This window comes from Prionailurus viverrinus, chromosome D4 (assembly GCF_022837055.1).
Source record: "Prionailurus viverrinus isolate Anna chromosome D4, UM_Priviv_1.0, whole genome shotgun sequence".
Taxonomy (NCBI): domain Eukaryota; kingdom Metazoa; phylum Chordata; class Mammalia; order Carnivora; family Felidae; genus Prionailurus; species Prionailurus viverrinus.
This window is the reverse complement of record NC_062573.1, coordinates 25874182-25901152: the sequence shown is the minus strand read 5'-3', so window position 1 is coordinate 25901152 and position 26971 is coordinate 25874182. Positions and strand designations below refer to the sequence as shown.

The window sequence follows — 26971 nt, the reverse complement described above, 5'->3', positions numbered from 1 at the left end:
CAATTCTGGAGGGTATGAAGTCCAAGATCAAGGCACCAGCAGATTCAGTGTCTGGTAAGGGTCCTCTTCCAGGTTGCAGACTGTTGACTTCTCCATCACATTGGAGGTTAGGATTTGAACACATGAATCTTGGAGGGACACAACCATTCACTATATTGCAGTGGCTATAATCACAGAAATACTGATCAGCAACATTTTTTTGAAATAGTTTTCTCAGGTTTGGTATCCGGGTAATACTTGCTTCATAAAATGAGTTAAGAAATATTCCTTCCTCCTTTATTTTCTAAATTTGCTTAGCATTCATATTGTTTTTTCTTTAAATGTTTTATAGTACTCCTCAGAGAGATCATCTGAACCTATAGTTTTCTTCACGGGAAGGTTTTTTAAATCAAAAATTCAAAATTTTAAGTAGATAAAGGGTTACTCAGATTTTCTATTCCATCTTGTATTAGCTTTAGTAAGTTATGATTTAAAGTAATTTGAAAACATCTAATTTGTTGAATTTAATGGTATAAAATTTCCACATTGTTGTTTTCCATATTATTTTTTTATTATTCTTTTAATGTCAGTATGATCTAGTGATATTTCTTTCATTCCTCAGGTTGGTAATTTCTGTTTTCTATCCTTATCAATCACGGTAGAGGTTCATCAATTTTATTATACTTTTCAAAGGACAGACTTTTGGCTTGTCAATTTTCTCTATTAATTATCTCTTTTCTATCTGGCTGATTTCCGTTGTTATCTTAATCTTCTTGCTTTGGGTTTAATTTGGTCTTCTTTTTCTAATTGCTTATAGAGGTATGAAAAGTAACCTTAAAGTAACCTTTTTAAGGAGGTTTGAAGACAGAGCAAGCAGTTAACAAAATTTGTGCGTGAAGCACACCAGATTCAAGCCTGGGTATCACTTTCATTTGAAGTCTTGGAGATTACCTCCAGGTTATAGATACAGACACACACACACACACACACACACACACACACACACACACACGACATTCTTGGGCTTCAGGAGATGTTCTTCATCTTTCGACACACTATTTCTGCATACTGCAATACACTATATGAGATCCAAGGTCAAACAAAGTCCTGAATGACCAGGTTCACAGCCTTGAACATGTCTGGATAGTCTACTGGTGTGTCATCATGGCCCAGACTAAACATGAGTCTGGACTTTCAGGCAAGCATAAGCTCCTAAAATTTAAGCCTCTTTTTTCACATCTCTAACGGTTTTCCTAGGAAACCAGTGAAAGAGGGTTTGTCTCAGCACCACTGTCTACATAAATTTGAGTCCTTATAGACACCAGAATTATGAAGGTTATTTATTCTGAACCATAGGCCCTGGATATCTTCTATTTTCCCCCACCCTTTTCTAACAGTAAGCAATATGTCTCCTATGACTTATTAATTTCCATACGGACTTAAATTTGTGGAAACTCTTCCATTAGGAAGTCATGAAATTACAAAAGAATTTGGAAAAATAACAAAGCTCATGAGACAGACCTGCCCCAAACCTGGAGATCTCTATTTGTGAGGCATCCATTCAGTCCCATTACTACATATACTCAGGGGGATAAATCCTGAAGTTGTGGGAGCTCCAATGTGGCAGTGGAGGTGACGGTGGGGCCTACTTGCTAACACCAATCTGTTCCCATGAAACTTAAAGGAAGGCAAGATTTTTGCACATTTTTCTGTAATTGAATATCATTAAAGCATTGAATATACAATGCATCCTGCCTTTCTTTTATTCTTTCAAAAACTACTTATTGCATGCCTACTATATACCAAGCACTATGCAAGGGATAATGGGATAAATTGGTGAAAAAAAAAGAAAGTTGAAAGACAGTTATGACTGGAAAGAGTAAGAACAGAGAAGAAAAAGTGAATTGCTGGTGGGAGCCTCTATTACCAAAGACTTAGTATGTTCTTAGGACCTTGAATCAGAAAAAAAGCAGTTATGCTGGGTCCCTCTGACATGTATGGCAAGGAGTGTGTGTGTGTGTGTGTGTGTGTGTGTGTGTGTGGTGCCTTTTGGAGAAGATGAGGGAGCATAAGGAGAATACCTCAATTTCTGCCCAATAGAAGTGGGAGGATGGAATCACTGATGTTCCAGAAGCTAAGAAAGGAAAAATGTAAATTATTTTCTTTACGCATGTGGTTTGCACAACATCCTCCAACATAAGACTCCCACTTGGGTCCTAAAGTTGGAAAAATCTAGGGAGTATGGAGAAAAGGAACAGAGCTACAAGACTTGACATTGTATACTGGGTGCCAGCACTAGCAGACCAACTCCTAGAGGGAGACCTTTATAAAATAGTCTCTAGGTTCAATAGCTACGTGAACTATGAATCTGGAATTAACATCATCTACCTAAATTACAGAGATATACTTCTCACATAAGTCTCTAAAGTGCAGGCAAGGTAGCAAAGGAAGAGTTCTTTAAGTGAGGGTAATTTGAAGAGCCCCTAAGAACTCCCTACCCCAAATGGTATTTCCCATGTTGACTAAAATTCTTCATTTTGTTTCACTGCTTGGAACCCATCTTTACTCATCTCACTATAACCACAGAAGCAGTTATAACATAGAATAAATAGTAATTAAAGATTCTGAAGTCAAATTGCCTTGTTCATCTTGGGCTTTACCGCTAATTGTGCCTGTGACTTTGGGGTGTGTTTCTAATAATAGCTAAAAATTAATTATTTATTGGGCATGTAATCACTTAGCAACTATAGGGCCAACCACTTTACATGTTTTTACATGTATCACTACTCCTCACAATACCCTATGAGGTATTATTATCATTATAATTTTACAGATGAGGAAACTGAAGCACAAATGTAACTTTGAGGTCCAAAACTAGTAACTGGAGGAGCTGAAATTCAAACCTAAGCAGACTTAACTATTATGGTGGTCCCCTCACTTAAATGCTCTAAGCCCCTATGCTTAGAGAGTAGTAAGGATTAGGTAAGATAATGCTTATAGATTTGACAGAGTGCAAAAGTGTTCAACACTATTACTGTTATTATTTCAGATAAATTAATTCTTGAAAAGAATTAAAGCAGTACCCAGCAAACCCAGTTCAATTTTACTGGCCTCTAGTATCAAGCTCTGTATTAGGTGCTAAGGTGATACCATGATGTATAAGACTTGATTCGTACCATCGAGAAAAACAACTCAAGGCTTACTTAGTTGTCCCCTACATAAAGTCCTTCAAGGGCTCTATACTGCTTTCAGAAAGTTCGTGTGCCTAGCTTGGCACAAAAGGTCCATCACAATTCCATTGTCTTGCCTCCTTGAATGCATCTCCTGCCACTTCCCCTATCCACACTGCAGCCTGAGCTACTTATTCTTCAGATATGCAAGACATTTCACATCTCAGTGACTTACAATGTGCTGTTCCATTAGTCTGGGAAATTCCTTTCTCTACCTCCATTTCTCCAATGTCCAGCTCAAATCTTTCTGGAATTCCCCAACCCCTGCTACATTAGATGCTCCCTCTCTGGGCTCCCACAGAATCCTGCACACACCCACTGTACTTATTACACTGTACTGAAACTATCCTGCTCATATGCCTCCCCCACTATTCTGTAAGCTTCTTGAAAACTGTCTTAACAGTCTCTTACCCTAGCTCCCAGAACAATTTATGCACAGTAGACACTCAATGAATGTGTACACAATGAAAAAATTAATAAATAAACTTTAATTAGCACTCTACTGAGGGTATAATGATTTAATGGAAGAATGAGTATATTGAAATTGACTAAGAGGATCTGTAATGACTTCTTTGAGGAGGTGGCATGTGAACTGGCTCTTTGTGGGAAGGTAGTACTTAAATTAATGGACATATGCAGAGAACCTCCCGGTAAGAAAAGTTTTGAGGAAAGGCCCTAGAAAGAACTTTTGGGTATACTGAGTAAACCTCTGTGACTAGAACATAGGGAAGAAAAATGGAGAATAAGGCAATAAAGTGGCAAGAAATCCATAGCAATAAAACTGGGACATGAAGAGAAGCCAGGCCATCAAAGCAATTCTCAAGCAATTTCAATTAAAAAAATCTTAACTGCTGTAAGTAACATTATCAGCTCCCAATTCTATCTCTTCTCATGCAAAACTGGCCCCTATAACCATAACAGAACTAAAGTTATGTGTACAAGGAGATGTTGTAACAAAAAGACACAAATGGGGAAAGGAAAGTAATATGGAGAGAAAAATAGGAGCAAACTGATCTCAATTAAAATACCAAGCAGAGGGGCACCTGGGTGGCTCAGTCGGTTAAGAGTCAGACTTTGGCTCAGGTCATGATCTCCTGGTTCATGAGTTCGAGCCCCACATTGGACTAGCAGCTGTCAGTGCAGAGCCTGTTTGGGATCTTCTGTCCCCCTTTCTCTCTCTGCCCCTCCCCCGCTTGCAGTTTCTCTCTCTCAAAAGTAAATAAACATTTTTTTTTAAATCTTTAAAAAATATGTCAAGCAGGTAGGAGTGTCTCACCTGTAAAACAGCAGAACCATGTCATCAGCAATTTGACTAATCTTAAATTTATTTTCAACTTTATGTCATTTTTGCTATACATATTTCTATAACCAAACCACACTAACTAATCTAAGATGTAGAGACAGAGATCTCTAGGGACAACCAATATCATTTTAGAAAGGAAAGCCTTTCACCCACATGCTTTGCACTGCACCTAATGGGCCCCGGCATAACTACAGAGTGAATCTGGTACAGTATTGAATACAGGTTGCATCACAAAACAACAAAATGCACAACCACTTTACTCACTGTGCTCTCTGCTTCAAGCACCAACTCAGTATTTACTGCACACCTGTTATGAGAAAGACACTGTTCTTGGCATAGACAGGGAATCTGGATGCATCTGGTAAGATCCAGGCCTTTAAAAGAATGTACAGAGTAGGTAAGATAAATGTGTATGTGATAATGCAATTCAAGGTGTGATGAATGTATGAAAAATGTAGCATGAAAGCAAATAAGAGGCATTCAGCTGAAATGGGGAAAGATTTCATGGCAGGGTTAACTTCAGGGAGTACTAGGGAAAGTTTTCACTGTATTTCTTCTTTTATTTTTATTTATATATTTTAATTACAAAGGTGATAGATGCGCATTATTTACAAGATCTTAAATACAGATAAGCAAAAAAATCACTAAAAAACCACTATATTTTTGTATATGCCACTTAAAAATTATTTATTTATAAAACTGAAACCCTATTGTACATTCCTTTCAGTCAACAGCTTATTCAGGCAACAATATATTACAACCATTTTTCCATGTCATTAACTATACTTCTACAACTAACTTCTTTATATTTAAAAAGGAGCATATCAAAAGGTATAGATGAGTATACAGTAAAAGCATGTCTCTCTCCCATCCCATTCCCCAATCACCTTTTAGTTGTAACCAGAAACAACCACTGTTACCGGTTTCTTGTGATCCTTCCACAGATATTTTGCGTATGTGTATGTATTTCTTTTTAAATAAGTGGTAGCCATGCACACACAATCCTGTACCTCATTTTTCAAATCTCCCAGGCAATACACTTCTCACTGCCTTATTACTCTTAGTAGCTACAAAATGTTCCATTGTATGAAAATATAACCACTTGATTATCCAGTCCCCTTTTTTTTTAATTTTTTTTAACGTTTATTTATTTTTGAGAGACAGAGACAGAGCATGAACAGGGGAGGGGCAGAGAGAGAGGGAGACACAGAATCGGAAGCAGGCTCCAGGCTCTGAGCTGTCAGCCCAGAGCCCGACGCGGGGCTCGAACTCACGGACCTCGAGATCGTGACCTGAGCTGAAGTCGGACGCTTAACTGACTGAGCCACCTAGGCGCCCCCATCCAGTCCCCTTTGATGGACATTCAGGATATTTCTAATATTTTGCTATTACAACGTTACTAGATGTGTCCTTAAAATGTAAATAGGTACACATTTGTAAATATATATTCAGTAAAAACTGCTAGAAGTGGAGTTTTAAGTTCAAAGGATATGTATAGTTTAAAATTTGAAAGATATTAATTACCACAGTGTCTTCTATTCAGAGGTGTCATCTTGCCAATTACAAATGAGAACGTCTATTCCTTTCCCTTACGTGTGGCTGCCCAGGTGATACTATTTCCCATTCTCCCATGCCCCCCGCCCCACTACCAATATACAAACACACCTTACAGATAGGTGAGACCACCTATCTGGCCTTTGGAATGTAAGAATGTGAACAGAAATGATGTGCATTGTGTCAAGACCAAAGTAATTGAGAAGAAAATGTGCATTCTCCACTATATCCTTGCCTTTCTGCCAGTTGGAAAGAGAAGATGTCAAGGCCTTAGGAAATGGCAGAGCCACATGATGCAAGGAACCTGAGTCCCTGAATCCATACAGAGAAAAACTGTTTATCAACCAGAAACATCCACATGGGAGTATTACATGAAGGAGAAATAAGTTCTTATTGTATTAAGGTGTTGAAATGTTGGTGTTTGTTAAAATATGTTGCCTTATTGTAACCAACATACTAAAATACCTTTTTTTTAATAAAACTCCAGATCCCTATACACTAATAATGAAGAGCAGAAAGAGGAATTAAGAAAACAATCCCATTTACAATTGCACCAAAAATAACAAAATACTTGGGAATAAAGTTACCAAAGAGGTGAAAGACCTATAGTCTGAAAATTTTAAAACACTGATGAAAGAAACTGAAGATGACACAAAGAAATGGAAAGACATCCATGCTCATGGATTGAAAAAACAAATATTATTAAAATGTCTATGTTACCCAAGGCAATATACACATTTAATGCAATTCCTATCAAAATACCAACAGTATTAAATCAAACAAAACTAAATCAAACAATCCTAAAATTTGTATGGAACCACAAAAGACCCCAAATAGCCAAAGCAATCCTGAAAAAGAAAAACAAAACTGAAGGTATCACTATTCCAGACGTCACAAAATATTACAAATCTGTAGTAACCAAAACAGAATAGACACATAGCTCAATGGAACATGATAGAAAACACAAACATAAACCCACAATTGTAACATCAATTTATCTTTGATAAAGCAGGAAAAAATATCCAAAGGGAAAAGGACAATCTCTTCAACAAACGGTGTTAGGAACACTGGACAGCTACATGAAAAAGAAAGAAACCAGACCACTTTCTTATACCATACACAAAAATAAACTCAAAACTGGAGCACCTGGGTGGCTCAGTCGGTTAAGTGTCTGACTTCGGCTCAGATTGTGATCTCACAGTTCACGGGCTCGGGCCCCACGTTGTGCTCTGTGCTGACAGCTCAGGGCCTGGAGCCTGCTTCAGATTCTGTGTCTGCCTCTCTCTCTGCCCTTCCCTTGCTCATACTCATTCTTTCTGTCTCTCAAAAATGATTAAACGTTAAAAAAATTTTTTAATAAATAAACAAACTCAAAATGGATTAAAAACCTAAATGTGGAACCTGAAACCATAAAATCCTAGAAGAAAACACAGGCAGTAATTTCTCTGATATCAGTCATAGCAACATTTTTCTAGATATGTCTCCTGAGGCAAGGGAAATAAAAGCAAAAGTAAACTACAGGTACTGCATCAAAATAAAAAGCTGCACAACAAAGGAAACAATCAACAAAACTAAAAGGCAACCTACTGAATGCAAGAAGACATTTGCAAATGACATATCCAAAAAAAGGTTAGTACCCAAAATATATAAAGAACTGATACAACTCAACACCCAAAAAAACAAACAATCCAATTTAAAAAATGGGCAGAGGGGTGCCTTTGTGGTTCAGTCAGTTAAGCGTCCAACTCTTGGTTCCAGCTCAGGTGATGATCTCAAGGTTTCATGAGTTTGAGCCCCATGTCAGGCTCTGCGCTACAGAGCTGCTTGGTATTCTCTCTCCCTCTCTTTCTTCCCCTTCCCTGCTTGTGCTACCTCTGTCTCTCTCAAATACATAAACTTAAAAAATCTATATATAGGCAGAAGACATGAACAGACATTTCTCCAAAGAAGACATCCAGATGGCCAACAAACACATACACGAAAAGATGCTCAACATCACTCATCATCAGGGAAACGCAAATCAAAACTACGAGATATCACCTCACACCTGTCAAAATGGCTAAAATCAAAAACATGAGAAAAAACAAGCATTGGTGAGGATGTGGGGAAAGGGGAACCCTTGTGCATGTTGGTAGAAATGTGAACGGGGACAGCCACTGTGGAAAACAGTATGAAGGTTCCTCAAAAAGTTAAAAACAGAACTACCCTACAATTCAACAATTGCATTACTGGGTATTTACCGAAAAAAATACAAAAACACTAATTCAAAGAGATACATGCACCTCTATATTTATAGCAGCATTATTTACAACAGCCAAATTATGGAAGCAGCCCAAGTGCCCATTCATAGATGGATACAGAAAATATGGTGTGTATATATATGTGTGTACGTGTGTGTGTGTGCACACATACATACATAAAATGGAATATTATTTAGCCATAAAAACGAATTAAATCTTGCCATTTGCAACAACATGGATGAAGCCACAGAGTATAATGCTCAGCAAAATAAGTCAGAGAAAGACAAATACCATATGATCTCATTCATATGTGGAATTTAAGAAACAAAACAAACAAGCAAAGGAAAAAAAGAGAAAAGGGGGCAAACCAAGCAATAGACTCTTAACTATAGAGAACATACTGGTAGTTACCAGAGGGAAGATGGGCGGGGGGACAGGTGAAATAGGCGATGGGGATTAAGGAGTACACTTGTGACAGGCACTAGGTGTTGTACAGAAGTGTTGAATCACTATATTGTACACCTGAGACTAATATAAGACTATATGTTAAACCATACTGGAATTAAAATTAAAAGCTTGATTTAAAAAAGTATCATGTAAAATAGCAACAGAATATGAGATAGAGCTAACAAAATACTTGCAAAATATGTATGCTTTAAAAAAAAACAAAACTAAAGAGATAAATAAAAAAGACCTAAGTAAAACTGGCACTATGTAACATGTTCTTGGATTGGAAGACTCAATATTGTTAGAATATCAAGTCTTCTCCAAATTGAACTACATATTCAATGCAATCTCAAAAATAATTCCAGCATAGTTTTTGGTAGAATTTGGCAGACTGATTCTAAACTTTATATGGAAAAGCAGAGGACCTAGAATGAGTGGAACAACTCTGAAAAAGAGAAACAGGAAGGAGAATTCACATTACCTGATTTCTGTACTTAATATAAAACTAAGCACTTAAGACAACGTGGTATTGGTAAAAGGATATAAATATACAAAATTTTAAATTAAAAACCCACAGTTCAGAGAATACACTTAGGAAATATCCCTTAAGTTATTTCAATGTTAAGTACGACAATGGCTATTAGAAAATATCTTTCATCTCCTGGGTTACCAAGAACTGTTTTTTATTTCTTCATTTTATTATGAATGAATACTGATTTATCAAATACCATTGTAATATCTGGGGAAATAATCCTAATTTTTTTTCTTCTGATCTTTTAAAGTGATACATTAAATTAATAGTTCCTAATGTTGAAACAGCCTTAACACATCTCAAATAAACCTTGTTTACTTGATGATGATATTTTAATATGGATAAACATAATAGACTGAGAAATTCTTTGAACAATTTATAAACTTCAAATTTCAACTGAGGAATTAAACAGTAGAACCAACCCTTAAAAGAACAAACTTGTTATCTGGAAAAGCAAGTGAATGAGTTATCACATATCCAAATCAAAAATAAAAGAAATGGAATTCCTGAATGAAAAGGAAAGAGAAATGGGGGGGCAGATCTAGGAGCCCTCATTGCAAATAAAAGAAACTCAAGAGGGACCGCAGTGGAGAAAGCAATAATCAAAACATAGTGCAAGAAAACTTCCCTCAGGAGGAGACTAGAGTTCTTAGATCAAAAGCACTCACTGTGTGCCAGGCAGGATAAATGAAACAAGGCATACAGCTTAGATATATCCTGGCAAAAGTTCTGAAGTTTAATAAAGAAAAATATAAACTTTCAAAAAGAAAGAACAGGTTACTTACAAACGAATGAGCATGAGGCCAGCATTGGAGATGGCTAAGCACATAGGCTCTGCAGTAAGACTACCTGGCTTCAAATCTTGGTGTGAACCTGGGCAAGTTACTTAACTTCTTTGTGCTTCTGTAAAACAGGAATGATGACAGTACTTCACTTCTAAGGTTGGCTGGAAGCAGTATTTGCGATAATACCCAGAAGAGTCTGGCACATAATTCATTATAATCACTGGACTTCGATCTGTTAACACTGGAATTCGTATCAGAAAGTGAAAACTTTGTAGACCTTTGAGAAGGCAAAAGCCAGAACCTTCCCCAGACCTTAATGTTTAGCACTAATGATCTGAAAAGCTGTACAATAGGCCCCATGCTACTGCCTCTAACGCTACCTGAGCTCATGCTAGTGAGTAGTGAACTGATGGGCTGAAGGAATCTCATTGATTAATTTTTATTAATGTGAACAAGGCAAGGATGACAGTTTTTTTGGCCTAGAGTTCAAGATTATCATAGATGAAAAAAGTTGTAAGCTCTGTCAAGAGTAAATGGACTTGAGCACCTGGGTAGCTCAGTCAGTTAAGCATCTGACTTTGGCACATGTCATGATCCCACAGTTCATGGATTCGAGCCCCGCGTCAGACTCTGTGCTGACAGCTCGGAGCCTGAAGCCTGCTTCGGAGTCTGTGTCTCCCTCTCTGCCCTTCCCCTGCTCGCACTCTGTCTCTCTCTGTCTCTTTCTCTGTCTCTGTCTCTCTCTCTCTCAAAAATAAACATTAAAAAAAAAAAGAGCAAATGTACTCACAGTGCAATCTCTGAGAGACATGGGGGATTCTCCTACAATGAGTAGATCTTATTGTTATTGCCACTCGGGACCCTCCAAAAAGCGAACTAGTATGGGATCTGTGGCTACGTGATTTGAATGTCATAAAAAAGTTATTTCGTTCATTCAGCAAATTACTTGAGCACATCTATGTTATGTGTCAAGCAGTATACTGGAGTTCTAACCGTAAGTAAGAGACATGGAGCCCCTTCCTTCAAAGAGTTACATATATGAATCTTGATTTATATGACCCAAATTAGAATGCCCATGTGATGTAAGAAACTGATCATACCAAGGTCATTAACAAAATGCAAAACACACATACACATACACCTCTTCTAGCACAAGAAACAAAAACGAAAAAGCCAACTTTTAATAGTTAATCGTGAATAGTCAAATGTTACTTTATTTTAATCCCATCTTTTATAGTTCTGTGAATGCGAAAGCCAACATAACAATTTGGTGGAACTCTTGTATTAGGTCAATTCTACTTACTAAGCACTTAGCACCAACCAGAAATATTTTAAATGTTCCTCTCTAGATACTAGCTAAAAATTCCCTAAGTCCACTACCTATCTTCACATGGAAGATTATTTTTTCAATCCAAAAGGAAGATAAAGAATTAAATTGCATATAATAAATGTAGTGGGGTTAAATGGTGGCCCCTGAAAAGATATGTTCATGCCCTAATACCTAGGACCTATGACTATCACCTTCTTTGAATAAGGGGCCTTTGGGGATGTAATTTAGGATCTTGAGATGAGGAAATCATCCTGGCTTATCTAGGCATGCCCTAAATCTAATCACTAGTGGAGTCTTAAAGCCAGTCCTTATCAGAGAAAGTCCTTTCCAGAGAAAGGCCAAGAGTGTTTTGAGACAGAAGAGGAAAAGACACGGAGCAGAAAAGAAGGAGGCTATGAGAACACAGAGGCAGAGACTGGAGTGAGGCAACCGTAAGTCAAGGAAAGCCAGCAGCCACCAGAAGCCAGAAGAGGCAAAGAATGGATTCTCCTCTGGAGGCTCCAGAGGGGTGCTGCCTGCCAACACCTTGATTTCAAACTTCTGGCTTCCTGAGCTGTGGGAAAATACGTTTCTGTTGTTTATACCCCGGATCTGTGATAATTGGTTACTGCAGCCCCAGGAGACAGTGAACAAAGGCATTTTGGTAAGAAGCCCTGGGTTCAAGTACCACACCTGACAGTTTCGTCCCTATTTGCTGCTTAGCAAGTCCATTAGCCTCCCTGAGCCTCCACTGCCTTATTAGTAAAAATGGGATAATCAGACCTGTGCTACTATCCCCCAGAGTTCTGATAAGACTAAACTGAAATCATGGATCTGAAAACACTCAGAATGCTGTAAAATCCTATGTGAATATGTATTATTATTATTCTTATACTTTATCTGGAATTTCAAATGAGGTTTGGAGCACAGGCTCTTTATTCAAATCCACTTGCTGCAACCCTTTACACAAAAATCAACGTGCCTAATTTTAACAATGCCAACATTCTATCAATTCTTAATATCCAATTTTATGTATAGAATTAAGCTATCACTAATATACATAGTACCTCTTTAGTGCTAGGATTTAATGAAGGCCTAATTACCACTAACCCTATCGTCTATTTTATTTCCCTCCAGATAATCTTCTACTACTGTCATACTAATTTAGTAAAGAGACTATCTAATTGGTTTATTGCCCCCATATATATTAACAAATCAGTTCTAGCTGATTTGCCTTCAACAATATCTGTGAACTCACTTAACATAATCATAATTCTTTCTGTAGCTGACCTTAATTATTCCATACTGAATTTTTCTCGGTGAAGAATGAACCATTAATAATCTCTTCCTCCTATTTCTGGTTTTCCCCAATAGGTAGATCCTGATCTACTGCCAGACCTAGTTCTTCTTTCTAAAATCAAGTATATTTATGAAGTATAACCATAAACTAAGGATATTAGTTCCACAAGTTACATACAAAAGTTCACTTCATAACTCTATAATCTTACTTTACCAATGTACAAGTTCATATTTCCAAGAGAATGTTTCCATTTTTATTTCACATAAAACATCTTCAGACACATTTTAAGTTATTGAGAGGTTGGTTCTACTGCAAGCTGCAAATGTCTTCTCTTCAGGGCAAGGAAGTTTGACATTAAAAATTTTTTAAATGGCACTTTGATAATGCAGTCTGGTACCAGAATTTATTTTCTTGTGCCTTAATCATTCTATTCTGTATTAGAGTAGAATGGCACTCAAATCATCCTTAGATCTAACCCAGAGTTCCATAAAAATGTGTTGTCTGAAATGTTGCCTCTTCAGAAACCTTTAAATGTTAAAGGATTCTTCCCAAACAGCAGTTGAACAATAAAAACATCAAGGACTTTGAGATTTGTAAATGTAATAATTACTTGTAATTATTACCATCAACAACATACATCCTTAAAATGAGATGTCCTTCAATAATGCATTAGCTGTTCCCACCAAACCACTGAATTGTGGGTAATATGTTATTTTAATCTACCTAATTTCACTACCTTTCCATAGAAAGCAATTAAATCACCTCCAAGATGCATGTTAAACATTCAGTTCTCAGGATGGCCACTAAAAAATTTCAAATCAATAATTATACTTAGGAAAGCCACCCCCATTATTTTGTATATATAGGTGAATACTACTGTATGGCATACCCATAACTTTAAATATAGGCTTTATCCCCCTACAAATGGATTTATAAAGGTACATACTGTATTATCTCAGATCAATAAGAAATTTAGCAACAATAGTCTCCTAATTCTCATGCTCTTAAATGACCTACAAGAAAAGTAAACTGTGAACCACTTCCAACTGTAGCATCTATATTTTTCAATCAATTCCACATGAGACTGCCAAAATACTACTTATTCTGTAAAATGTGTTAACTCCCTTGATAAGGAAGATGGGCTAAAGATCTTCCTTAAAAGTTCTGACTCTAGATCCTTGGGATTCTTCTTAAGAAACTTAAAAAACATCCTGGGGCACCTGGCTGGCTCAGTTGGTAGAACATGCATTTTAAGTTTGAACCCCACAGGGCATATAGAAATTACTTAAAAGTAAAATCTTTAAAAGAAAAACAAAAAACAAAACTTAAAAAACATGCTAAGAAGCCATTCATTCCCTAGTCACCCATCTTAGCAACCAAAGTATAGAACCTGGCCCCTCGCCACTAGAGGGGGGTGTTTCTTCTACTGGTTTCTCTTTCCCCAAATTTGGCTCACCAGAATTTCTGGTTGAACTAGAATCAAGCCTCAAGATAAACATTCTGACCTTTATTTCTCCTTCATAATTGTGTGGTCCTTTCACTTTATTTCAGGCTGTAAGTTGCCACTAAAATATCAACTTCAATCCCTAATTACTTGTATTATTATGACCCACATCACACTTTCTTGCCTTTCTTACAGGCTAACAAGCGCTACACAGAGCTGATTATAGAGATTTTGACATTAATTCACTGGAAAATAATCAGAAAATCCAACCAAGCCTGACTATTCATTTTTTAAAAACTGGACTTTTTAAAATTTGCCATGTTCACATGACTTCATTTGAATCACAATACCATGAAGGAAAAAAAAGACTATCAGTAACAAATTTCAAAGAAGAAACTCAACGTCTTCAAGTGACTTGCCCAAGATCATGGGTACGAAACAGTGAAGCCATAATGAAGACTCAAATACCCTGATCTGTACACATTCCTGGTACTACTTACTCTATGCCATGAGTAAAAGACACAAGATGAGAAAATACACCAGTTCTTTACTGCTTTCTCTGAAGAACCCTGGTCTGAGGCAACGTCCCTTAGAGAAGATAAAGACAAGAACTGGCCGAGAATCTGCACACACTCTATGAAGCCAGAAGTCAGGAGAGGGAAGAGCCCTGATAAAAGTAAATGTATCATAATAAAATCAAATCCATCGGACATGAATCTGCTTGGGACAAAGTAGGTATAACCACTCAGAATGCTTTTGGCTACAAGTGACAAAATCCCAAATCACGCTGTATTATCTCACAGAACTAGAAGTTCAGAGGTAGAGCAGACCAAAAATACAATCAGCAGTTCAATAAGGTCATCAAGGACTCAGGTTTCTTCTCTCGTTCTGTTACCTTCTAGATGAACTTCATCCAAAGCTACTTTTTCTCATTGTTCTAAGATGGCCTGAGCAGTTATAGCCATTACATTCTCTCATAACATCATCAGAGGAAGAAAAGGTACCATCTCTTTCTTTTATCTCTTTTTAGGAAAAGGAAACTCTTTCCCAGAAGCACTCTGGCCCTCCTCCAGACTTCCTTTCAAATCTCATTGGCCAGAACAGGTTACAGGCCATGCCTAAGCCTTCACTGGCAAAGGAAATGGGATCAACCATAATTGCTTACACTAATCATCTGGGATAGAACGAATGCTGGAGAGAGTCAATCGCCATGACCATACCATGGGCAATTTATAATGATGAGTATTACTGTGACATTGTTTTCACTCCAGAACAAAACTGTAATTTAATTATGCTTCTTCCATGATCATAACAATGAGGCATGTGCTTTGCGTGAGACTCAGATAATTACTGCCTGCTCACATCTCATATTTACCATCATAAACTTATTCATCAGATATAAAACATTTTATTAAAGCTTTCTATTCAATCCACTATTTAAAAAAAATCTTTAATGCAACGTTTTAGAGCAAGAATGGCAAAGAGATTGGTGTTCCACACCTATTCCAGTAGATACAGCTATCTAGAACCCCAATTTAAGAATGATCCAAAGCGGAGTTTGGATCAGTGAAAAACAGTGACATGACTCATTAGTGATGTCTTCCATGGACTTGGGTTTGGACACAATACAGAGTATATTTGCCAACACTGATTTCGAGAAAGTCTCTTTAAATAACTTCCCTCCAATGATCATGGATTTCTCTAATGCAATGCCTCGTTATTTTCATTTTAGTGGAAATTCAATCTAGTCTTTCCCTCTTTATTCTCCCTATGTAATTTACATATATATAAATATAATATACATCAAGCACAAACTCCAAGAATTATTTTATATATAATCAGAGTTCCACACGAATTCTGAAAACTGACCCTTTTCCTAAGTCCATAGAAAAGCTTGGCAGAATGGCTTCATTTACAAACTATCTCACTTACAGGAAGCAGAGCGTCTTTGGGGCCCAGTCTGGATGTGGGCCTAGGCAAGATTGATGGACAGAAGGAAAAAAAAGAATGGCCATCTATTCACAGTGAAGATGGCCCAGTCCACAGCTTCCAGACAAAAACCAAAATGGAACCAAAACCTAATCCTACACAAAGGTGACTAATCAGTAACTGAAGAATGCTTAAATAATGGCAGATTACAAACAACATGCAGAGTGTATGTGTATAAAATGCATTTGAAAAGACAGGGAAGGACAACAGTGGTTATTCTGGAATGAACTTACGGCTTTTTTTCTTTTGTCCTTCTATTTCTTATCTACATTTTTCTGAGTGTCCTGTACTGCACATACACTGCCTTTTTAATGAAGAAGGGGGAAAAAAAGGAAACATGTTTTTATCTTATCATTTGATGTTTATGTTTTTGTTGTTCCAATTAACCTTTAACTGCCTTGTAGTTAAGATCAAGCTTGTCCAACTATTCCTAAGGTTGGGAAATGAGGTTGTTTTAACTTTTTGATATCATAAGCAACAAAGTATTCTTGTAGCTGAAAATTGATTTGAAATATAAAAGAAGAAAAGTTAGAAAAATCCCTAAAAAAATGAATCAAAGTGTTTAACCACCCCATAATACTCTAAAATTACCACTACTCAAAAATTTAATTAACTTAGGATATTCTCTCTCTCTCTCTCTCTCTCTCTCTCTCTCTCTCTCTCTCTCTCTCTCTAAGTCAAATCATTTTTTTACCCAAACTGCCAGTTGGCCAGTCTGTGTTCACAAAATTGGTTTTGGCCAAAATAATTTTAAGTCAATTTGGTATTGGACAAAGAACACACCATCAGCATCAGGGGAAAGTCTGAAGGCACAGATAAGAAATAGGATTCCCAAAAAAGATTCAGTAATAAAGAACAAGCAAGATAGCCTGGACAAGTCTGAAAAAGAAAAATCACCTAGGGCAATGGTTCAAAAGTGGAAGGAAGTCTTTTATCAAGGCAAGGAGCTGTAAAATGAACCCAAGTAGCTTAGTACGTGCTTGTAAGGATACCAAGTAAACTGGGTTTCATCAGCCTGCTTGGATTCTCTCCCCTGGGTAGAACAGTACTAGGGTTTTCCCCAGGTTCCCTATGAAAAAACCTAATATGCCTGGGTCTCAAGTTGAAGACAAATGTTCCCCAAATCATTCCATAATCACTTTCACAGTAAATGAGGTTTTGGAGCTGGCCACTGCATGACAGAGGATTCAAACCAGTTTTTTGGCATATTATGGTTCCCACTCCAACTATAGAAGGTAATTTCCCACATTGTCAGACAAAGCAGAGATGGCAGATGATATGACCTTGAAGAGGAAGAAGCAACTCGTACTGGACTGCTTTAGGAGTGAAGAACTCAGGTAGTGGACTTCAGCTTCTACGATAGCTGGTCAATATGGCTAGCGAGAGCCAGAAGACATCCCTGGTTCGAAGTCCTCTAAGGAACCTGATTACAGTTAGGATTTCTTTTTAGCTAGTTAATATTCAATGGAAAATCCTGGAGAGCTTTCTGAGCACCTATATTCAACTCAAATATTAACTGGTTGCCAGGCTGTGGGTGTTGCTGAGGCAAGCAAGGAGGTAGCAGGGTGAAAGACATTATTGCCACTGTCGTTAAGAAAGGTGTTCTATAGGAAGGAAAACAGAGAACAGTATTTATATTCAATCACAGCAAAGTAGGTGTGAAAAAAAATAGATAAATCAGTCTTGTTTTTGTAAGAAACAAAACAACATAGAGATGGACTATTCACAAATGCTTCTGGGGCACTGAGTAGTCATTCGGAGAAAAATATAGTTGGACCCATCCATCACCCATACACCAAGAAAAATGGGTAAAAACTGAAGTGTAAAATAGAAACCACAAAGATAATAGAAGATAATATGAGAGAATTCTTTTACAACTTTGTAATGGGACAGGCTTTTCTAACTATGACCCAAAATCCAGAAGTCATAAAAGTATAACAAATTCAACTACATTTAAAAAAAAAAATCTACTTAGCAAAACCACCATAAGCAAAGATGAAAGACAATAACAAACGGGGATGGTGGACATGTTGCAACTCACATTACAACGGGCAAATTAAACACAACAGCCACAGGGTGATTTTAAACAACCAACCGCTCCCCCTCCCGCCCCCTCCACCAAGAAAGGTAGGGATAAAAGACACATTTCACAAAAAAGGAAATATAAATGGCTCCTAAACATATGAAAAGATATTCAAACTCACTCATAAGGTAAATAGAAATTAAAACTACACTAAGATAACATTTTTCACCCATCAGATTGGAAAAAATCCAAAAGTTCAAGAACACATTTTGTGGGCAAGAACATGGGTAACCAGTCACTCCCATGCGTTTCTGGTGGGGGTGTACATTGTACAACCTCTATAGAGAGCAATTTGGTAGTACCTATAAAATTATAATAACATAACACTCTTTGGTCAGCAATTCCACTTTTAAAATTTTACCCTACAAATACATTTACACAAGTATGAAATAATCTATGTAACAAAAGTACTTACTGCAGTATTGTTTCTAATAGCAAAAGATTGAAAATTTCCCAAATGCCCATCAATATGGGACTGGTGATATAAATGATGCTATACCCACACAATGATGTGGAAAAGAGCTCCAAGATATATTATTAAAGTGAAATATATCTGGGATATTTTCCCACTGTTATGGAAAGAACTCCAAGAAACACTGTTAAGTGAAAAAGGGAGAATAATACATATATAATTATATGTATTATATAAAATGAAAAACAGAATTTATATTTGTATTGGCTTGAATATGCACTTAAAAACTCTGGAAGGATGGGAATTGAATAGATGGGGAACAGGGGTGGAAAGGAAACTGCTCATTTCTAAACACTTTGTTGTTTGAATCAAGTGAATGCATTACCTTTTCAAAAGGTAAATTTTTAAATGCTTAATATATTAAATGTTAAGTAGATATAATTCCAGTGATCTCTACTAAATATTCCACATTTGGACCTCAGTCTATGGGTGATAGATGGTGCACAAGTGAGTATGCACTTGGAAGCTGCCTTAAATAGTAGCATCCAGAAATGAAAAGCAAAGTGAGGGTTACAGTTGGAAACCTGATGACTAGAAGTGAAGAACTCACTGATGGTTGTTTATTCCCAGGGCAGAGGCAGTGAAGAAAAGAGGAAAGAACACAATCTTGTGAAAGTGTTATAGTAAGAGAGGCACTTCAAAATAGAGATAAGCCAGAGATTAATTCTTAGGGGGAGTTAAGTCAAAATGTGGCACAATTCCTTAGGATACCTGAATTGGTTCTTGGTTCAAACACAGATGTCACAGAGTGGTACAACTAAAGGCACAGCTCTTCTGTAGACTAGCTGCAATGGTGACAGCACACTGATCTGCAACCAGCCTCCTCGGCTGCTCTCTTAGCCCTAAACTCTACGTAAAACTCTCTCAGAAAAGTTAATAAGGCCACAAGGCTGGTTAGGATAAAGAAAATAGAATATTTGGAATAAAGCTTCTTGAAAACTGCTTTCATTCACCCATCAAATGTTTACAGAGCACCTACTCTGTGCCAAGAACTGCTCTAAGTGCTCAACAAATTCATCCCCCAAAATAAATATGTCCAAGGTAATTTAAACAAAAAAGAGACTTTAAAAGATTTTGACATAACAGAAGCTTCTCTTAAAAAACATTTTGAAATATGAAAAATAAACTAAAAAGTCAATTGACAGCTATAAAATGCTATGAAACTATGGTAAATGGGTTTCAATTTTTACCCAGTTTATTCTGTTGTTTTAAAAGAGTAAAAATAGTAACTGAACATGTGAATTTAAAATAAGAAAATCATTCTCAGAAATTAGAAATAATGAGGTAGTATGTTTCAATTTCACTAAGCTTAAATAGGATAAATCTTTAAAATATAAGCTTTCTATTCTCATCACCACAATCGATAAAACAGGAAAACATAACTGGAAAAGGGAACTAATTCAGAACAGATGTCAGGGAGGAATTTTTCCAGTAGTGAACTATAAACATGCGGAATAAATACTGGAAAATGTATTATGGTAAAAAAATCAGAATCAGTTACTAATTACATGATCTAAGCAGGAAACCAGATACCTAAATATGTAGAACAGGCATTTAAAAAACAGCCCTAAGTTAATGGACAAACCACGTTTTGACTCTCCAAACCTCAGATAATAAATAAACCTGCAATGTGTTAAAATAGGTATTTCTCAATGCCTATAAAGTTGGCTCTTATTTATCCATAAAGATGTATCCAACTGAAAATGTAACAAGTTTGCAAACAGAATTTATTGCATTCTTCCTGCTTGATGTGCTAATATTTTTTCAACCTAATACCTATTTGGTACTTTCCTTTTGACCAACCTTCTTAATATTTCACCCTATCTACTTACACTCTACAAGGAGATATAAAGACTTACAACCTCACCATCACCAATCATTCTCCAGAAAAAAGCAAAAAGGACAGTTATTCCTTGGCTGCTACATCTAAGAAGAAATAAATGGTTTATGCCTAGCATGCAGTAAGGATCAGAAAGGAACTGAAACAAACAACAGTATCCATTCCAATGAAAGTTTATTAATTTGTATGAAGTCAATTTGCTACTCATCCATATTCAGATGAATGTACAAAAAAACAAATTCCATAGCTAAATATAAAATGACTTTTGGACTATCCAGGTTGATGCTCGTTTCTACTTTATGGATAAGAGAAAGCTGTGATGCTAGCAGTACATTAACTCCTTCAGGCTACCAAGATCCTACTCAATAGCTACAATTAATTATCACACAGGCCAAAGCAGTTTAATATATTACTAGTAAGATTACTACTATAAGCATACATGTTAGATACAAAAGAGTTATTGAGCCTACGACTACAGCAGTCAGGTAGTGACAGAAGACTAGACCAGAGCTGACTCGTGATTCACAATATTTAACTGGCCTAAAAAAGCATTCCATTCCAGAACCCGAAAGATCCTTCAGATCAGATAGCCCAATGTTGTCATTTTATAGATGATGATATTTAGGCTCCAAAAAAAAAGCTTAATAAACTTACCCAAGGTAGGGCAGTTTCATGGCATCCAAGCCAGACCCAGGCCTCTGAGAAGTAATCTAGTGCTCTCTGGGAAATACAGCATCCCACTCCTGGAGAACATTCTGAAGCAACTGAAGTTCATGTGAGGCAAATTTTTTTATTTCACAGTTGGGTGATAAGGAAAAGGGTTATATCTGGAAAAAGATATTAACTTCATCTATCACTTCTAGCTCAAATAAGTTCTCATTTTATAGGTATAAATAATATCCCAAGTTGATTTATCACACAAGAGTAGTAACTTTTCTCCCCCAAATCTGTGGTCTTCTAGAGTTTACCAGCAACTGGGGAAAAACATGACTAGGAAATAAACTCTCTTGGGGCACCTGGGTGGGTCAGTTGAGCATCCAATTTCGGCTCAGGTCTGATCTCACATTCTGTGAGTTCAAGCCCCACGTTGGGCTCTGTGCTGACAGCTCAGAGCCTGGAGCCTGCTTTGCGTTCTGTCTCCCTCTCTCTCTGCCCCTCCCCTACTCACACTCTGTCTCTCTCTCTCTCAAAAATAAATAAACATTAAAAGATTTTTTTAAATAAAAAAAAAGAAACAAACTCTCTTTTTAACCACACTCCAAGCCTGTTATTTATTAATGAATTAAAAAAATATATCATTTAGTGAGATTTTAAAATATTATTAGCAGTTATGCTATTAAGTAATCTTTCTATCTCAGTTTTTACTGTTTTCTAAAATCTGTAATATAGAAAGTCTTCCCTCATCTATTCCTTTTTCCTTTTAAAGTAAATTTTAATATTCTAAGTCACAAGAGCCTCTCTCTAAAACTTCCTACAAATATAATTCCAAAATCTCTTTGCCTAGCTCACTTCTACATATACATAGTGTCATACACATCTAGTTAAATATATTTCAGAAGAGGTAGAAAATTAAGAAATTTTTATATTTAACTCATTATACACAGATGTCAGAGTTCTCAATTTTGTAAATCTTAAGAAATTTTTGCACAAGAATACGACATTACATTTCCTAGCCTACAGCATCCGGTTCATCACTAAGAAAAAGCAGCATAAGAGAAAGTGCAAATAAAGGGAGAAAGAGGGTAAAATAAGAATCAAGTCTATCAGGAAAAAAAAAATCATTAATTAATCTTCCTATGCAGATACAACAGGTACAAGCCGAACTGCAATTTCCTTGTATCAACATGCAACTGTCTGGGCTTGTAGCCATTATCTATCTTCAATCACGACTGTCAGAAGTTGAGGTGAAGAAAGCTTAATGTATGATCTCATATACATCCATTAATGCATGCCAAGAAGCTCCCAATCCATATAGTTTGTTATTTATATTATGGCTGGTCTCTATACTCAAATTTAGAAGAGAGAAATATCTTATGGATATTTACTATCTATGTTAAACTTAGGTGCCACAGAAATTTCAAAGATGTGTGAAGCATGTTTCTGAAGCTTATAGTTTGACAGGAGAATAAGCTATGAACACAAAAGCACCAAAAAAAAGCTGTAAAATAAGAACTCTGTAAAAGACTAAAGCACAATCTGAGTACATTTCTTGAGCTAGTTTGACAGGAAAGATAAGATCTCAATAAGCAGAAAAGAAGGAGAAGGGAACATAATACAAAGGAAAAGTATGAACAAATGTGGGAGGGAGAAAGATGTTTGAAGAACAGTAGAAATACCAGTTTGACTAGAATGGGGAAATTCTGTGGAAATAAAGAGGCCGGGATATGGAGACCTTTGAAGAGAATATCCAGACCTTTTGAGCAATGATAGAATTGATATGGAAGAGATGATATGCAGGTAGATCAGTCAGAAAACTACTACAGTAGTACCATATTCCTGAGCACAGAACACTAAAGTTTGTAAGTGAATGTCAGCTACAGTTACCAAATTTTACATATACATACATATATATATATATATATCTTCTATTATATATATCTTTACATATATATATCTTTACATATATATGTCTGTGTGTGTGTGTGTGTGTGTATATATATATATATATATATATATATATATATATATAACTTCTACAGTGATTCTAGAAACTTGGACTTACACAATTCTTTTACTTTCCCTTCCTATTTTCATTTCAGGTAACATCTTCTGGCTTGGATTTTTTATTTCGCTTTTCCTTATCCAACCTTAGCATTAATAAGACTTATCATTCTTTGTTTATTAGCAAAATCAACAACATCATATGTCATTGCTTAATCAGAAGAGCATTTAAAGCAATTTTTTAAACCCCACTTTGTTAAAGTGATTGTTTTCTATCACACACAATAAATTTCCCCCAAATTTCATATTTTATTTTCCAAGAGCAAGAGCACTTTTTTTCTTGCAGGCTTCACCTACAAAACCAAAACAAAATGAAAGGTTAATATCCAATGAATCTGTAATAGTTACTTCATAGAAAGAGTTTTTTACACATTGACTGCCATACCCTTCATGAAAGCAAAAACTAACTGCTTTCTTTGCTTTGTGTGTGTAAACTAGGCCACACATGAATGTCTCTCTTCTAGAAAAAGGACCAAACCAGTTAAGTTTTCAACATTGCACGGATTAAGGTAGTCTTATTCTATTTGATTTCCCCAAAGAAGAGATTTAATTATAAAGTATTAAGTTTCATTTAATACAAAATAATCATCAAAAAGGTAATTCAGACTACTGAAATAGTCATATTACACATGCCTTACAGAATATTGTGATTTCTAATAAATCAGATTTATGAAAAGGTATAGATCAATAGATATTAATCTGAAAAAGAAAAGAGAATGATTCATTCTGTTTGAGGAATTGCATAGGTTTAGAGACCAAGGATTAAGCAGAGGATGGTGTCCCAATTTGTAAGAGAGCCTTCCTTGTCTCTCCTTCCATGACTTTCCATTTGAGTGCAAAGACGTTGCCACTTATCAGTGACTATTGGAACTTCTCCAACAGTCAGCCCAACTTCCTACCCAGAGGAGTACTAAGCCAGCTGATTGGCTCAGTGCAATCAGACAACAGCCCTCAGCCCAACTGCAGTCAAGGAACAAAGATTGGTGACCTGATACTCAGGAAGGAAAGGATGCAAAAGAGGGGCTGGGGAAAGCACAGAATTAACCAACACAGACATCCAGAAAAACACATCCACTTAAAAGAGAGAAATCCTTTACCTGGAGATATTCAGCCAGGGATGGATTTTTTTTTTAAAGGTAAACAAAGACATGAGTTTAAAACTGTCATTGGAGGAGCCCGATTCATATGAACAAACTTAGTAGCCTTGGAACAACCCTGAGTGGGCAAAGACCTTTTTATATATTAACACTTAGAAAATGGACTTTATTCAATAAATTCATTAAAAGATGTCCTGTTTCCTAAAAACTGTACCTAATTTTAGGGTTTCTGCTCTACAGTGACTCCAGTTCTGCATGAGATTTCAAACTAAAGGGGGAACGGGTGGGGTGCAGAACACATGAAATTTTTACAGCATGGAAATAAAAGTATTTTTAAACCTTCTTGGGGGTGAAGAATTAGGCAAGAAGTAATACGTGGAAACTGTCAAGTGCTTCTCTACACACCCACCCACCAGATACCATCACAGCCGGCTAGGGGAGTCTCCCTCTTCTTGCCTGACAGCTTCACTTTCTTTGAGGTCTTGAGCTGGTGATCACACTGGCCCGTCATGGTATTTTCAGTTAACAAAGCAGTTACTCAACAGGGGAAAAAGCCACAAAGGAGCAGAGCAGCTGCTGCTGCACCCGTGATGCAAGTGCAGGATGAGCCCCGGGCCGCCACCGCCGCCTCGGCTCCTCCGTGACGTCCGGGAGGGGTATCCCCGGCTCTCAGGAAGTGGTGGCCGCGGGCGGCTCCGCCCCCACGCGACTCGGGGCTGGCCGGGCCGCCGGGTGGCAGGACTGCCAAGCAGGTTGGCAGACGGCTTACGCCGTCCGACACACACGCACGCCCCACGGGCCGCACGCCCCACGGGCCGCGCGCCCCGCTCCCTCGCCCGCGCCTCGCCCTCTTCACCAGTCACAGCCCTCGCCCCCTCTCTCCCAAGACTCACACCCACTCACCCCGACCCCCTGCGCACAGCCTTGCCCAGCGCCGCCGGTCACTAGACGGGGACGAGCCGGGTCCAAGATGGCGACTCCGCCCCCGCCCCCTCCGCACTCTTGGCAGGGTCAGGGCGCCCCCTCACGCGGCGGGCTCGCGCCCGAGGCCCGGCTAAAAATAGCCAGGCTCCACTATATTTGGTTCGGCCGGATCCCGACGCGGCCGCGCGCACTCCGCCCCGCCCCGCCCCGCGCGCTCCGCTCCGCCCCGCCCCGCCCCGCCCCGCCCCGCCCCGCGCGCTCCGCCCCGCCCCGCGCGGCACTGAATGGAGAAGGGGCGGGGGTGACCGAGGGGAACCTACTCCGCTATCTGCGGCGCGCGCCGGCGGCAGGGCCCGGCCAACTGCCGAATTTAGTAACATCGCCTGCGTCAATCACGCGCCTCCTGTGCGTCAGCGCCGCGCTGCTCCAGGTCCTGCTCCCCCCACCCCCCAGCCTTTGAATGGATACAATGTAGCAGCGCCCTCCTTCCTTCCTAGACTGGATTGGAACCCGCGGCAGTGCAAAGGCTCCATTCCTCTCTGCTGGGTCAACTTTCGGAGCATCCTCCCACGGTCTTCTCCACACCACTCTGTCTAAAGTGGAAGTGGAATCGAAGAAATAAACCAATGTCATACATATGTATATAATAGTATATATAATATACATAACACTAGTTTTGTTTTCAAGTTTCTGGTGCTAACTCGAACCTTCGATTCTGAACCTTGAGCTGTCGACAGTGGGATACTACCCCCCCTCCCACTACGCCACACACACACACACACACACACACACACACACACGCATACACACACACGCAAAGATTGGGACAGGTCAAAGAAATAGAATGCCGCATCTGATTCAAGCAGACCACATGGGGACCATGCCTGTCTGCATTGTTTCACTCAAATATTTTCTCCACCTCAAAAATTAATTTCTAGAGAGGTTGCTTTCACTCAGCTGCACGTTGAAACTAGGAGACTTTAACTCTGATAAATTTTTGTTTTTGTTTTCAGCAAGAAATACACACTTAAATTCAACATTTCCAGGAAGAAATTGCTCTCCCTCACACAGGTGCTGAGGCTTTCAGCACACTGTTTCATGACAAATGTGTCCCAGAAGACCAGAGCAAATCCCATGGCGAGGGACTCACTAATAAATCTTGTTGATTGATTTCGAAATGTTTAATTTGGGAGATTGGGAGAGGGGCAACGAGCAAAAAGTGAAAGTGCGAGCTGAGATTTCCATTTCTGCGGGGAGGGGGGGGGTAATGATTTGCAACAGTCAGACCCGCTCAGCTGTTCAACACGTGTGTTTCTTTTACACACATTAAGTAGTTTCTTCTGCAGCGCGCACGTGGATGATGGATGTGCACTCAGTTGGGTTATAGTGGGTCCAGTTAGGAAATCCACACCTTAGTATAAAGAAATAAAACCTTATCTTCCCGGAGCCATCTGCATCCCAGTGCGAAACACGCACTCAGCAAATTATAGGAGGAGAGGGATTAGACTACACGCTGAGGGCCAGAGAGACTTAAACAGCTTTGGAATTGTTGCTTGAGGAAAGCGCAGCTGCACCTCAGGGAGTCTTCGGGCCGGTGCCTGACTCCTGCACCGGCTGCCAGGTCACTCGGAGAAGCTGGCTGGCGGAGCCTTCCCTTTCGGAAGAGCTGTCCTCTCCCTTACCCCCCTCTCCCTGGCTCCATGCCTCGGGGCAGCCTCGGAG

The 26971-nt window shown here is 38.2% G+C and overlaps 1 long non-coding RNA gene across 1 annotated transcript; it reads right to left on the bottom strand.

Annotated features, from left to right (window-relative positions):
• On the bottom strand, nt 1-25340 carry LOC125150849 (uncharacterized). The gene is made up of 4 exons (XR_007146505.1): nt 25229-25340; nt 10071-10188; nt 4777-4886; nt 1-164 (listed from the first exon to the last, which is right to left on the bottom strand). It is a non-coding gene; the product is annotated as an uncharacterized LOC125150849 (long non-coding RNA).
• Between the last annotated feature and the right edge of the window lie 1631 nt (nt 25341-26971).